At 44.3% G+C, this 16,547-nt stretch overlaps 1 pseudogene; it reads left to right on the forward strand.

Annotated features, from left to right (window-relative positions):
• The first annotated feature begins 706 nt into the window (after window positions 1–706).
• Window positions 707–12,463, forward strand: LOC120052020 (annotated as a pseudogene).
• Window positions 12,464–16,547: the final 4,084 nt, after the last annotated feature.

Genomic DNA, 16,547 nt, shown 5'->3' on the forward strand with positions numbered 1-16,547 from the left:
TGCTGCCCCTGAGTCCGGCCACCCCTGCTTGGACTCAGTGCCACCCGCCTTGATGGAGGCCTCCTTGTGCACCTAGTAACCTGAAACAAGCTCTGTGCACCTGGTGACCCGCACGCTTTTATCCGCTCATAGACTAAGTCCCCAACCTCCACAGCCTGAGTACTGCGCCCGGCCCCTGAGTAACGCCCAGTGGTATCATCGGAGGCTTTTCTGTCTTACAAACTGGACATCAGTTGCCACTACTAACCTTCAGCAGACTTGAACTGTTTATTTTTTACACCCAATCTGCGTGAAGTGCCAGTGCAATACTTATAGGCTTGAGAACCAAATACCCCTCACAGTATCTAGCGGCAACAGAAAATAATAATCATCCCCTTTCAATCAATTGCTTGCCCAGTCAGCCCTCCGGGACAGAACCATAGGAACCACCTTTACCAGCGCTTCATTGATATTCCTCACTTTGACATGAGGGGGGGGGTCACAGTCACCCCACGGGTGATTTTGAGTGTGACCACGACAGGTGGGTACGCTCCTTTGAATTTCATCAAGTTGACATTCAGGGATCCGTGCCCAGTGGGAACCTAGGCTTCTTCCATCTGTTTTATGGTTCCGTAGCAAATCAATGGGTGTGGATGGTACTACCCACATCAGATGTAGGCCTCCCTCCCCAGATAAGCTGGCGATACCTCTTCCCACTTCGTAGGGCATGAGCCAGATCCATGCAATGCCCTATCATTGCGGGGCCAATGGGTTTAGTATCCGCCTCAAGTCTAGTGAGCGTAGAGGAGACCTCCCCACCTACAATGTGTGGGGCTGGGGAGATCCACGAGAAGGGCCTGGCGAGCGTCTAGAGTTGCCGCTGCCGGACCCAATCCCCCACCGGTCTGCCTTCGGCCCACTGACTGACACCACCCCGACGAACTCTCGCACGCAGCCCCTTGTGAGACCACACACGAGAGACCACGAGATGGGCCGCACAACGAGCTTCCAATGGTGGTGAGAGGAGGGCGACGGAGCGACTGCTCCCCTAGAGGCGGCTCGAGCCCAGCCCCACTTCGCACCCCAGCCTGACCGACCCAGCCCTTAGAGCCAATCTTTATCCCGAAGTTACGAATCTCTTTTGCCAACTTCCCTTACCTACATTGTTATAACATGCCAGAGGCTGTTCACCTTGGAGACCTGCTGCGGATATGTGTACGGCCCGGCATGAGATTTAAAACCTCTCGCTCTGATTTTCAAGGGCCAGGGAGAGCTCACCGGACGGCGCCGAAACTACAACACTTTCCAGGGCTTGGGCCCCTCTCTCGGGGCGAACCCATTCCAGGGTGCCCTGCCCTTCACAAAGAAAAGAGAACTCTCCCCGGGGCTCCCGTCAGCTTCTCCGGGATCGGTCGCGTTACCACACTGGATGCCTCGCGGCGCCCATCTCCGCCAGTCCGTGGACATTCTGAATCTTGTTTGAGTCCAGTAGGTCATATTACTAAGGAGCTATTGAAATTAGAAAGTTTGAAAAATGTATGTAAAAATGTGTGAGATGAAAATGGACAAACCAAAGGGTGTGCAATATAAAAGGGTAGTCAGTGGACATTCTGAACCTTGTTTGAGCCAATGAACTATTGAAATTCGAATGTAAAAAAAAAAAAAAGTTTGTACTTTGTTTACGCTCCCTAACTAATTCAACTAGGAATACAAAATGCTGCTCACATTTCCACATGTTTATTCGCTTTGGAAAGCTAATTAATGTCAAAATCGTGAAAATAATACCTGTGCAATGTTGTGCGCAATTTTTCCGGTATCATGACACTTTATTTGGAGTCTGTGGCTCAAGTGGTTTGGAAGCTATTGAGGTTTGAAAGCGCGAATATCCGTCGAATATCCAACCTGAAACTGTCTACCGCGGTCTGTTTGGTGTACCACAGAAAATGTTTGAGCAACCTTAAAGAGCGATAGCTTCGTCCCGCAACTAGACATTTTAAATGTATATTAACAATTTAGACTTTTACTTGTAATGTTACAGATAACATAATAATAACTGAGCATTTTCAAAAGTCTGACGAACCACCTGCAACTAGACAGGGACATGTTTTTGAAGATACTGTACGTTTGGCCAAATCAAGAACGAAGGTGTATCGCCAAATTAATGTTGGTCGAACATTCTCTGTGCAACGCCAAACAGTACCACTTTCACATTAGCTCGTTACAATCTTAACTAATCCAAATGTAGATTTTTGGTTGGGTCATTTGCCCATTTTATAGCAGTAAAGATTAAAAACATTACATACTGGCAGACGTAGCCGTACAAGTTAGCTAATTACCATAAGTGAATAACGTTATCATAGTTCCAAGGTGTAAATGGTGAGAATTGTTTGCACTCCATACCTGGGCGGCATCCACAATTTTCTTGTCACTTGTGTGCTAGTCTCACAAGCCATCATTGCTACCTGTGTGCTGAAGTAAACAGTGACCCATGACCCAACATAGTGCCCTCTAGTGTACAAATTAAGTGGAAATATACAAAGACATTAAAAATATATAGACTACACAACCCAACAAGCACGCCAACATGACTCTTTCTGGCTACAGCACATTATGGTCCCTGGGTAGAGGCTCACGTCATGAAATCAGCCCAGATAATTTACCAATAAAACTAATTCTGAGGAATGTATTATCAAGTTTAGACGAAGCTGTATATTGACAGAAATAAAGCTATATTTTGAAGTTGTTGTGACATCTCTAATTAGTCGTCTTTTTCTCTGTTCCCTGTCTCCATGGTGTGTCAGGCGGGTGACCCCAGGACAGATAGGATGCCTGTAGACCAGGACTGGACAGCAGTGTACCCGACCGCTGCCCCCTTCAGACAGGGCTCTGTGCCCCTGCCTGTCCGCATGGGCTTCCCAGTGAAGAGAGGGGTTCCTCCGGAGAAGAAGGGCAACCTAGAGCTCATCAAGGTCAGTTCCTCACCTCCAACCTGCCATGTCAGAGCTTTTGATTATGCATTGGGATGGAAATAATTTGTACCATTTAAGGCATATTGTATTGTGCTGTCAGATCATACAGGCATTTATGAAAACTCTTGTCTGTTTCAGATTCCAAACTTTTTGCATTTAACTCCAGCAGCCATAAAGAAACACTGCGAAGCTCTAAAGCGTAAGTCACAAAGTGCTTATTGAGTGGTAGTATTTAATTAACAATTATACAACGGGTGGGTCTAATCCTGGATGTTGATTTGGTTAAAACCGCGTTCCAGCCGGTGTCTATTACACAAGATACCACCGGCTAAGGGTATGAAGTTGAAATGCCTATTCACTATTCCATCTGACTGCGCAATCCACTGTCTCATCAGCCCAGCCAGGCATGTTATATACTAGATCTCCACTGTAGAAAAGCATCGAGATATTATCTCACTTTTTTTTTTTTAGACTAGCGTTTGGTTTTCAACAGCGGAGATTTGTATTAACTTTGTCTCCAACATTTGCAACATTGTTTCAATATTGAAATTCGACCTCCAGCTGTCCTGTAGTTCTGATTGTGTCAGGACGACAGACAGCAGATTCTCAGCCAGTCGAAATCATTTTTTATTTTTCCTTTTAATGAACTAGGCAAGTCAGTTAAGAACAAATTCTTATTTTCAATGACGGCCTAGAAACAGTGGGTTAACTGCCTTTTTCAGGGACAGAACAACAGATTTTCTTTACCTTGTCAGCTCGGGGATTCAATCTTGCAACCTTTTGGTTACTAGTCCAACGCTCTAACCACCAGGCTACCTGCGCCTCATGAATCGGCATCATTTTTATACACTACCATTCAAAAGTTTGGGGTCACTTAGAAATGTCCTTGTGTTCGAAAAGTTTTAAAAAATGCATCCATTAAAATAACATCAAATTGATCAGAAATATAGTGCAGACATTGTTAATGTTGTAAATGACTATTGTAGCTGGAAACGGTAGATTAATTTTTTCCCTAGCCACCGTGCTTCTACTTCTGCATTGCTTGCTGTTGGGGTTTTAGGCTGAGTTTCTGTACAGCACTTTGTGACATCAGCTGATGTAAAAAGGGCTTTATAAATACATCTAATCTTTAATGGTATATCTACATAAGCGTACAGAGGCCTATTATCAGCAACCATCACTCCTGTGTTCCAATAGCACAGCACGTTGTGTTAGCTAATCCAAGTTTATCGTTTTAAAAGGCTAATTGATCATTAGAAACACCTTTTGCAATTATGTTAGCACAGCTGAAAACTGTTTTGCTTATTAAAGAAGCAATAAAACTGGCCTTTAGACTAGTTGAGTATCTGGAGCATCAGCATTTGTGGGTTCGATTACAGGCTCAAAATGGCCAGAAACAAAGAACTTTCTTCTTGTTCTGAGAAATGAAGGCTATTCCATGTGAGAAATTGCCAAGAAACTGAAGATCTTGTACAACACTGTGAACTACTCCGTTCAGAGAACAGCACAAACTGGCTCTTTAAAAAAAAGTGGGAGGTCCTGGTGCACAACTGAGCAAGAGGACAAGTACATTAGTGTCTAGTTTGAGAAACAGATGCCTCAAGTCCTCAACTGGCAGCTTCATTAAATAGTACCCGCAAACACCAGTCTCAACGTCAACAGTGATGAGGCGACTCCGGGATGCTGGCCTTCTAGGCAGAGTTTCTCTGTCCAGTGTCTGTTCTTTTGCCCATCTTTTCTTTTTATTGGCAAGTCTGAGAGATGGCTTTTTCTTTGCAACTCTGCCCAGCATCCATGTTCAACTTGCAGATCGATGTGCCACAGAGTGGACTCTGAAATTTGCAATGACACCATGCAATGCACCCTGGACTGAAGAGGCAGACATAGGAGAAATGTGCTAGATCCTCTGTTAAATTACACAGTTCTTGAGGTTGGAATAACGCAAGAATATGATCAATGGCTCATTCGAGAGAAGACAACCTTGCGAGTTGACATTGGCCAGTATTGAAATCTGACATGTATGATAGACAATTTCACAATCTAAAAGTCTTATTTCTATTAACTTCCAGTGTAGTGAGAGTGGCTTTATCGTAATGCTACTTCATACCGGCCAAATTTCTGCCTGCTTGAAGGCCAATACCTCCGATAAACATGAAATGACCTAGGGAATCGATAGGACATTACTCAGATGCATAAAAGCAATAACATTCAAAATGGGTGAATCTTTCCTTTAAGCCTATGAAACGCTGCTCTAAGATACTTCTACAATGCATACCTTTTTCATAGCGCTGTATGATTGCAATATTCCATCATATGAACATACTTGTCACAAATAGAGAACGGCAATAGGCATGGAACCTAAAAACAATTGACAGTTATGCCTAGAAGATTTGTGATTAATCGCCAGCCATCTGCTCCACTGACACTTTTCCCTTAGATTACGACCTCGACACAGGAATTATTTAGCCATTAATCCCCCTGGATTAGCATGAGAATCAAAGCTAGATTGCAGGATAAGCAGGATACAGGATACAGCCGAAAGACTGATACCATTTCAGCCCACTGTTCTCAGCCTTGCCACACAACTCCCAGTTTTATGATATAATCTGAATGAAAAGATAATACTCTTGCATCCCTCTTAGTTGCTATCCAACTAAGTATTCCGACTCTTTACTATGAGACTCTCAGCTGCATCCTGTTTCCATTGGTCATCCTTGAGTGTTCTACAACTTGATTGGAGTCCACCTGTGGTAAATTCAATTGATTGGACATGATTTGGAAAGGCACATGCCCATCTATATAATGTCCCACAGTTGACAGGGCATGTCAGAGCAGAAACCAAGCCATGAGGTCAAAGGAATTGTCTATGGAGCTCAGAGACAAGATTGTTTCGAGGCACAGATCTGGGGAAGGGTACCAAAACATTTCTGCTGCATTGAAGGTCCCCAAGAACACAGTGGCCTCCATTTTATAAATGGAATAAATTTGGGACCACCAAGACTCTTCCTAGAGCTGGCCTCCCGGCCAAACTGGGCAATCAGGGGAGAAGTGCCTTGGTCAGGGAGGTGACCAAAAATCCGATGGTCACTGACAGAGCTCCAGAGTTCCTCTGTGGAAATGGAAGACCTTCCAGAAGGACAACCATCTCTGCAGCACTCCACCAATCAGGTCTTTATGGTAGAGTGGCCAGACGGAAGCAACTCCTCAATAAAAGGCACATGACAGCCCGCTTGGAGTTTGCCAAAAGGCATCTAATGGACTCAGACCCTGAGAAACAAGATTCTCTGGTCTGATGAAACCAAGATTAAACACTCTGCCTAAATGCCAAGCGTCACGTCTGCAGGAAACCTGGCACCATCCCTTCAGTGAACTGTGTTGGCAGCATTATGTTATGGGGTTGTTTTTCAGCGGCAGGGACTGGGAGACTAGTCAGGATCGAGGTAAAGATGAACGGAGCAGAGTACAGAGATCCTTGATGAAAAGCTGCTCCAGGGCGCTCAGTACCTCAGACTGGGGGCGAAGGTTCACCTTCCAACAGGACAATGACCCTAAGCGCATAGCCAAGACAATGCAGGAGTTGTGGCCCAGCCAGAGCCCGGACTTGAACTTGATCAAACATCTCTGGAGAGACCTGACAATAGCTGTGCAGCGATGCTCCCCATCCAACCTGATCTGCAGAGAAGAATGGGAGAAACTCCCCAAATACAGGCGTGCCAAGTTTGTAGCATCATACCCAAGAAGACTCGAGGCTGTAATCGCTGCCAAAGGTGCTTCAACAATGTACTGAGTCAAGGGTCTGAATACTTACACTACTGTTCAGAAGTTTGGGGTCACTTAGAAATGTTCTTGTTTTTGAGAAACAGAAGTCCTCAACTGTTAGCTTCATTTAAATAGTACCTTCAAAACACCAGTTTCAACGTCAACAGTGAAGAGGCGACTCCGGAATGCTGGCCTTCTAGGCAGAGTTGCAAAGAAAAAGCAATATCTCAGACTGGCCAATAAAAAGAAAAGATTAAGATGGGCAAAAGAACACAGACTGGACAGAGGAACTCTGCCTAGAAGGCCAGCATCCCGGAGTCGCCTCTTCACTGTTGCCGTTGAGACTGGTGTTATGCAGGTACTATTTAATGAAGCTTCCAGTTGAGGACTTGTGAGGCGTCTGTTTCTCAAACTAGACACTCTAATGTACTTGTCCTCTCGCTCAGTTGTTGCCTGGGGCCTCCCACTCTTTCTATTCTGGTTAGACAGTTTGTGGTGTTCTGTGAAGGGAGTAGTACACATCGTTGTATGAGATCTTCAGTTTCTTGGCAATTTCTCCCATGGAATAGCCTTCATTTCTCAGAACAAGAAGAAAGTTATTTGTTTCTGGCAATTTTGAGCCTGTAATCGAACCCACAAAGGCTGATGCTCCAGATACTCAACTAGTCTAAAGAAGGCCAGTTTTATTGCTTCTGTAATCAGAGCAACAGTTTTCAGCTGTGCTAACATAATTGCAAAAGGGTTTTCTAATGATCAATTAGCCTTTTAAAATTATCAACTTGGATTAGCTAACACAACGTGCCATTGGAACACAGGAGTGATGGTTGCTGATAATGGGCCTCTGTACGCCTATGTAGATATTCCATTTTTTTTTTTAAATCTGCCGTTTCCAGCTACAATAGTCATTAACAATGTCTACACTATTTCTGATCAATTTGATGTTATTTTAATGGACAAAAAATGTGCTTTTCTTTCAAACAAGGAAATTTCTAAGTTACCCCAAACTTTTGAACGGTAGTGTGTGTAAATGTGATATTTCAGTTTGCCAAATTTTCTAAACAGTTTTTGCTTTGTCATTCTGATGTATTGTGTATAGATTGGGGGGACAATTTTAATACGTTACAGCCTCATTCTAAAATGTAACAAAATGTGGGAAAAGTCAAGGGGTCTGAATACTTTCCGAATGCACTGTATATACATTGCCTTGCAAAAGTATTCGGACCCCTTGGATTTCTTCACATTTTAATTTATTACACAGTGAAAAGAATACAAATATACAGATGATAAATATTACAGAACTTGCATGTTGTATGCAACAAGGCACTAAAGTAATTCTACAAAAAATACACAGCCTAAATGCAAAGCCTTATGTTTGGGGTAAATCCAACACATCACTGAGTAACTTCCTAATTTTCAAGCCTGTTGGTACCATCATGGTATGGGTATGCTTAACATCATCAAATACTGGGGATTGTTTAAGGATTAAAAAGCATAATCCTAGAGGAAAACCTGCTTCAATCTGCTTTACAACAGAGACCGGGAGAGGAATTCACCTTTCAGCAGGACAATAACCTACAACGAAAGGTCAAATCTACACTGGAGGTGCTTACCAAGTAGACAGTAAATTCTTGAGTTTAAAAAAAAAAGAATAATGGGAACATATTGCACAATCCAGGTGTGCAAAGTTCTTATAGACTTACCCATGAAAATTTACAGCTGTAAACAATGCCAAAGGCATTTCTAACATGTATTGACTCAGGAAGCGAAATACTTATGCAATGACTATTTTAGTTAATTCATTTCTGTTCATGTTAAAAACAAAAGTGCATTCTTCCACTTTGACAGAGTATTTTGTGTAAATTGTTGACAAAATGATAAATCAATTTGAATCTCACTTTATAACACAGTAAAATGTGAAGAAATCCAAGGGATCTGAATACTTTTTCAAGGCACTGTATGTACACGCATTTCCTGTCAACACACGTGATAACCGGTTCTCTCTCTCACATACAGTTGTAGAACATGCACACGTGTGTACATGTAACATTTCTATAATATACTTGTTATGTGATATGGCGAGCCTTGTGTATAAACTCTCCCATGTGAGGTACATGTATGTGTGAAACCCATTCCTAAGCCTGAAGTGTTCCCACTTGCGCTGCCGAATAGCTAGCTTCTCCGAGGCGTGAAAATTCTCTGGTTTCTTCCTAGGTTCCTGCCTTTCTAGGGAGTTTTTCCTAGCCACTGCTTATGCATTGCTTTGGGGTTTTAGGCTCGGTATCTGTATTTCACTTTGTGACAACTGCTGTAAAAAGGGCTTTAGAAAACGCATGACATTGATTGTAAGACACTTCAGGAGGGTGGTTACATGTGTTTGCAAGGCAGAGGTCCTGTGTTTGAGTGTCCGTATGAGCCAAATCAGAAGGAAGTGGTACTTGCTAAGCAAGCAGCGCGATGTCCGTTAAGACCTGCAGTAATCTTTTGTTTTCCACCCAATCTGCAAAGGGCTTACTGATCACTCAGTAGCATGGCCTCTCTTTGAATAACTATGTGACTAATCTGATGAAAGTAAGGGGATTTGACCAATGGGGGTAAGGGTCTTAGTCTCAATAATGAGAAATGTGACCTTTTTAAGGTTTTGTTTTGGTTGACATTGTGCTGGAACAATGTGAGAGAACAGCCTATAATCCTTCTCCTGAAAAGCCTCTTCACGTCTCATTATTCACTTCTTCTCTTCCATGAACTTCAGCTGTCACAAAGCTGTAAGGGGGAAGAATGTTTTCTGCAGCATGAACCATATCTGCTTGTCATTTTTCATGATTTAAATTCCATTCAGTAGACTTTGAGTTTAAACATTAACTGACTTACCGCTGCAGAGTTTCAACATTTAGTGTGGCACAGTGCATATTATTTCAGATTGAGGGATGACTGCATCTATTGTTTATGGTTTTATTTGAATCAATTTGCCAAAGCCAATAAGTTTCAGTATTATAATGTCAGATTTATGTGTCTTTGTCCACTCAGGTGAAGCTCTCCAGTCTGAACTTGGACGACCATGCCAGGAAGAAGATGGTTAAACTGGTAGGAGAGAGGTACTGCAAAGAGACACACTCACCATCACCACTGACAGGTAAGCAGCACCCCTGTTGTTCAATGTGCTGTTACCAATAAGGTGTTCACTACAGTTGCTTTACAGTAATATCTTTTAAATGGAGGCTTTATTTCAACTAACACTTTTCTGATAAATGTTTTTCTTTTTCTCCCCTTTGCTACTTCAGCTGCCCTGTGAGACAGCAGAATTATGACTATGCCATGTACCTCCTGACTGTCCTCTATCACGAGTCGTGGGTAAGTGTCTAATTCTACTACTCTGACTAGTCAAGTCCAGAGACGTGCTCAGCAGGGCAGAATATGGAAAGGTCAGATGTACAATATATTCCCAGCTCTATTCATGACATGTCTAGCTGCTCCGTTCAGTATGTTGCATGCTCCCAAACGCGACCCTGGTCAGTACCAAAGAGCTTGAGTAGTCATGATCCTCCGCCTAACCTCACCACCCAGCCAGCCCATCTGCTATGAGTGGACAGATGGTCAGGCAGCCAGGGCCATCACTGTGCAAAGCATCAGAGACCCCTAATGGACTAGGAAAGAGATGCATGATACCTTAAACCATCCCTACAGGTAAAGGGCTTGGATATACATTAGGGCTTTGTAAATAGAAAGAGCGTTACAGGCTTTTGTTGCCTTTCATCCAAGTAATTTCAGGGATTCACTATTCAAGTGAATCATCCTTTCTCCCCTTCGTGTGAAAGAGTAAGGCCATAAGGGAGGCATGATGCATGAGGAGAATAGGCAGAGGGATGGCATACAGCAGCATTGTCACCACTGGCGTTTCCCCTCTAAAAAGGAGAAAACAGACTCCAGTATCTGATGCTGACCCTGCCACTTATTCACAGCACTCCAACCAACACCTGAGAAATCCACTGTCAGGGTCACCAGCACAGGCTGTTTTCACATGAGTACAGCCACAAGGGACTTAATGGCTCTCCCTGTTGTGCCATTGGGAGTTCTCTCACCAAGGCAGCAGGGTTTAGCTGGTTAAAAAGCCTTGGCTTTTTGTCTCTCTGGGAAATGGCGTACAAGCCAGGAAGCGGAACACTGTCCGCTGCCCTTTGCATACACAATGGAAGGCACAGTGCAGCCCGCCGGTCGGGGGAAGCTGTGCTCAGGTAGTAACGCTAGCCCACAAAGAGGCCGCTTGTTAGCCACCGCTTGGGTGATTCTGTCTATTCACTCAGTGAGACGGACTCTCTGGGCCTGTTGCTAATTCCTCTGTGGGCTGTTGACCCAAACCGGTGCTCCACTGTGACAGAGCACAGTCCTCCACCACAGCACAGCAGGTAGTGGACCATCTCCCCTGCTGGGCACTAGAGGCACTCCAATCCCCAAGAGACTATTTCATCTGTCCATCTCTTATTTGAGTGCTCCAGTACTCTGTGCTCCACTCCATTAATAAAACCCACAAATGTCCTCCTGTAAAACAGGTGTCTGTTAATCTGTTAACATCACTGTCTAAAAAAAATAGTAAAAAATGTGTCAGATACACTGGATAGGTGCAGTGAAATGTCTTGTTTTACAGGGTTAGCCATAGTAGTATTGCATCCCTGGAGCAAATTAGGGTTAAATGCCTTGCTCAATGGCACATCGGGAGATGTTTCACCTTGTTGGCTTGGGTATTCGACCCAGCAACCTTACTGGCACAACGCTCTAACCGCTAGGCTACCTGCCGCCCTGTCATCACCCTCGTCTCATTCACTGGGCTACACCCTGTGGAGACGAAAGCAATAGGAGATATGGAGTCTGTCGGACCAATGGTCACCTACCTGTTTTAACTAGGATTGATTAAAACGTGAACTACTGTATGCTGAATCAAATGGCTTAGATTCTAAAGCAAACTAACTGAATCGATGTGATTGAAAGGGACTGCAACACTAGTTGACCCTGTGAAGATGGTGTAATGACCCTGACAGTCAGGCTAAAGAGGAGAGACTCTCTTCTCCAGCCATCCCCATCCTACCACCCTGTCCGCTGGAGGGGTTGGCCCTCAGCCTGCCTGGATATTAGGAACCATATAGATGTAATGAGGGTCAACCCCAAACACCAGGGCTGCAGGGGATCTGATGAGGCTGTGACTGCCCCTGCTTTAAGCTCCCACACAACGGGCCTATTGTCCTCTGGGGAATGTGATCGGAGAGAGACAGGCTGTGATGGAGGAACTCCGCACCACGTATGGAGAAACCCTATCTCTTTGAGAGGAGAGCAGAACTGACCAGGGCACTCAAGGGGTTCCACACTGCCCCTCTTGGGATTGTGGGTTTGGGGACAGAGCAATCACAGACCCTTATCTTAATGTTTCGTCATAAACTGATGAATCCTGGTTAGCATTTTGTTTGAGCTTATGTAGCGGACAATGTTGTGCTGTTCCACTTACTCTGTCTAGAAAGTGGAGGCCTGGGAGTCTGAGAAGACTGTGGCAGACATGGAGGGGTACAGCTGGGAGAACCGCCCCTCTCAGAAGAACGCCCTGTCCACGTTGGTCCGCATGAGGTTAGCAGGGGAGGGAGAGGCGGTGAGGGAGGAACTGCTGGGAAAGCCAGAGGTACAGGGACTCTGTGACCAGACTGAAGAACGAGGGAGAGAGTGAGGGCAGCGTGCTCCAGTACAGAGAAGCTGTGAAGAAACTACTGAACCTCTAATATGTCTAATACACACACACACACACACTAAATACTTTATTTGAATCCACCAATCAAATTTATTAAAAAAAGATCCAAACATTTCAAAGGTCCCTGTATGCATGGCACTCAAAGGTACAGAAAGCACCTCCTTCTCCATACAGCTAGGCTGCCCACAACAGCTGAAACAGAGCAGTACTTAGCCAATTGCTTTGCCTTAGTTTTTGTCAGGCCCTCAATCTGGAGGCCCCGCACTGCAAGCCTGTGTACGTGGCCGAGATTGCCAAATATCAGTGCAACCAGCATGCACCTCCACCCGAGGCTGTCCCGGTGTGCCACGAGGGACTGGTATTTAAGCAAGCTTCTCAGCAAAGGTCTGCTCCATGTAGCCGTCAAATGAGCAGCCCACTTCCAAAATGAGCGTCTCCTCCCCACAACAACAATATCTGGAGTAGTTGGCACACATGAAAACACATCAACATCAAACCAGCTTCCCCCTTACACAACAATGTTTCTGCATGTGTGCTGTTGGTGAGACTGTCTCACCTCGCTGGCTATCAGGTCAACAAGGCGTGTCATGTCAAGCATTGTACAAATCCTTGTATGAACAACAGCCCTTCACAACAACAATGGACTCCATTACATTTGACTCATGTAGAATACAAAATGGCTCATGGTTTGCAGGGTACCAGAATGCTAGATTATATTTTGTTGGTAGAACTTGCAGCCTTAACAGTAAAGGTGAGAATGTCCTCGCCAATGGCAGCATTCTGGTACATGGAATGGGAGACGGTGATTAGCAGAGTCCAGAGCAGTGAGTTTCCCCTGCAGCCTCAGGCCAGTCCAGTGTTACAGTAGCTGCATCCGTCTAATACCGAGGAGTGTTGTCCTGGATGTAGGATGAGATGTTCCATCATGGGTGACAGAAGCCTCCACATCAACACCGCAATCTACCACAACTGCATCAGAGGAAGTCACTGGCTTAGTTTGCATATCAGTCCGTGTCCACCTGAACTCCAGTCCAGTTCCACAGGTCGTTGAGGTCCAGCCAGTCGGACCAGACTACAAAACCCACATCACGAGTGTTCAATTTTCCATTGGCCTTAATCCTTAAGCCCAGGAAGTTGTCCTGTGTCCCTGGCCAGTGGAACCTCCATAGGTCCAGAAGTAGGGAGACTCTGGCTAACTCCCTAACTGTCACATCGTCACTATATTGAGAATGTTCAACAGGTGAGTCAGTCTGGTAGCAGTGTAAATCCACTCAATATTCGGGACACCTAAACCCCCCTCTCTGGCTCAGGAAGACATCACGTGGTTGTGTTAAGCATAGTTTAAGCAACTGACTGTTTTAAGCACAGCCACCTTCTCACCATGTGAACAGTTTTGAAGCGTTATCACTTCAGGTCCAATCGTGGGACAGTGTAGTTAAAGGTAGTGTAGTACAAAGACCAGAATGTCATTTCTACACCCTGATGTTGACTGGTGCAAAGAGACCAACCTCTCTGATTTCACCACACAGCATTTGATGCCTGTAACTGTCTTTTGTGAAATATTTGACAAATTGACCTCTTAATATTTCTGTAATACAATTATCCAATACATGTTATGCTATTATCCAATGTAAAACAAATGAAAAGCGTTCTTTTTGTCAAGTTTGGAAATTTGGGCTAAGTTCTTAATGTTATTTAAACAAGTGCTTTTTAGATCATTGAACAGATTTTTACTGTATTACCAACCAGCCCCCCTTCCCCTCCTTCGTGGCTTCAACCCCATCCCCTTCTCCCCTCTGGCTAAGGGAGAGAAAGAGAAGCACCCTACTGAAAGGACGCATTCAACAATCTGCCATTTTTTTTTTTTAATCAAATTAAAATCTTGAGGCAAGTGACCTCAAAATGCATCAGCAGTTACTCCAAGTCTCAAGCTATTACCTCACAACGGTAACCACAATCCTCACAGCAAATTTGATCTTACAGTTTTGACATGTGCTTCAATTCATTCTCCATGCAGCTCATCTCACCAAGAACACAAATATAGTTAGCGATACAGTTACATGAAAATAAGTTGCAGGACTATCTACACCACTAATGGTCCCCGGTCTTTTCAGACCACCCCTGAATAGGCATGTTTGGTCTGGGTGATGTAGGGGCAGCTGTGGTGGGGGCATAGGTCCCCAAGGTGAGCATTACGGTGGAGGAGGGGGTGGATGTGATGATGAATCGTGCCCTGAGTAGAGCTCTGGGGTGCGATGGTGTTGCTGGGCATCCTGCCCTGCTTCTAACCAGGGCTACGGGGTGGTGGTCAGTTGAACTGGTGCTTGTCTGAGGCCAGGGTCTCTGAGGCATTGACTTCGGTGTAGAGGTGGGGTAACACCCGCACGTTGGAGGTAGAGTACTTCCCAAACACCAACCGGTCTGGACACACACCAGAATGAGACAAGAAAACTAACCCCACAGTCAAACTGTGTAGCAGGTGATGGGTCATCTCACTGAAGCCTATAGGCTACCATCTCAATCACTCAATGTAAGCTATAACGGAGTTTATACATGGTTTTCAATAAGTACATGATTAAGCTTTTTAAATGTTTTATTAGCAGAAATAAACAGCTGTTTGTCTTGTTTTATTATAGAAACAAACACTAAAGTAGCCTACAACTTAGTTCCAGTGTCTAAATTGTATCATATGGAGGCTCACCTTTTGTGATGTACAGGATAAAGTATCTGTGGCTGAGGATGCAGCTCTCCAGTGTTGGACAGTGCAGATGAAATGCAAAACTGAACAAATACAGTAAACTTACAATGTCTCGTAAGGCAACAGTTTCGGCTGCATTTCAGAGCTGCCTCTTCTTGGTAATACTTCAGAAGCTGTGTGCCTCTTCTGAGATTCTTCACTATCGATGAAAATACCAGGGTATCGACGAATTCAACAGTATAGTAAGAAGTCGGTGAACACCTCGATTCCGTGTGGTACACCAAACTCATAATTGTTATCAAACTGCATGGAACAGTCATTGTGTGTGTAATATGTAATCAAATCATTTTAAAATTCAAGTTGAAGAGAGGACCGTGAACATTTTCGGATCTGCGAGGTTTCTTGAACTTGGTCGATTGACAGAAATGAAGTCTGACTGCTTGCACCAGCTATGAGTGTCCCTTCTCATGTGTGTCACGACTGCATAGGCTACCTCGAGATGAGGACGACCGGAATCTCTCCATGCGCCAAAACCTAAATGTTTTCTTCACTTCTAATTGCAAGGGCATTGTCTGATCTCTGCAACCGGTTTTAATTTATGTACCCTACTACTACTAGCAGTACACATAGTGTAAACGTACATTTGTTAGCAGTTGCTATTCACCTTATAGCCTAATGCCGAAAAAGCATTTGAATACTTCCTTTGGCGTATATTATTGACTTTAAAACAACTCAATTCAGTCAACTTGATTTATTTGACCGTAATAGATGATCAGTGCACTAAGGCAACCTGACCCTCCCTCAATGCAAGTACGCAGTAAGTCCAGACAGAGAGGGAATGCCACAAGCCATTGTTCCCCCTCCCCACAATACCTGCTGTTTTTAGAGGCAGACATTAGAGAGGATTACCATAATTGTAGCTAGCAGCCTATTCTTAACTAGATTAGGAGATTTAAGATTTCTCCCTTGTTCTCTTTTGTTCCACTCGCTTACAAACTGCCATGCTTATGCAGGGTTTGGAGTCCAGCTCTCAGGGTGAGGGAGGGAAAGGATTTTACTAGTAACATGGACCCTTTGAGCCGGGAAGGCTGCCCATACTGTAGGGACTTGCCAGCACAGCCTGAAGCTGGTCTCCCCCCCACACAGACAGGCTACACTATATATATATTGAGACAAGGGCAGTGAATAGTGAGTTGAATCCATCACAACCACTGGTTGGGTTATTATTCATTCTCAGAGGGAAAAGAATCACAGTAATGTAGTCATGACATCAAATGTTGAACCCACCGATCAGTTCAATGGTCCAACATTTTAAATGTTTAATAGTGCACTTTTATCTACCTCAGAGGATCGTTTTGCATAGAAGCTTTCTAATGTCACAAACTAGAAAACTGTCAAGAAAGAGAGAACACTTCAA

The sequence above is a fragment of the Salvelinus namaycush genome, chromosome 8 (genome assembly GCF_016432855.1).
Source record: "Salvelinus namaycush isolate Seneca chromosome 8, SaNama_1.0, whole genome shotgun sequence".
Classification (NCBI taxonomy): Eukaryota; Metazoa; Chordata; class Actinopteri; order Salmoniformes; family Salmonidae; genus Salvelinus; species Salvelinus namaycush.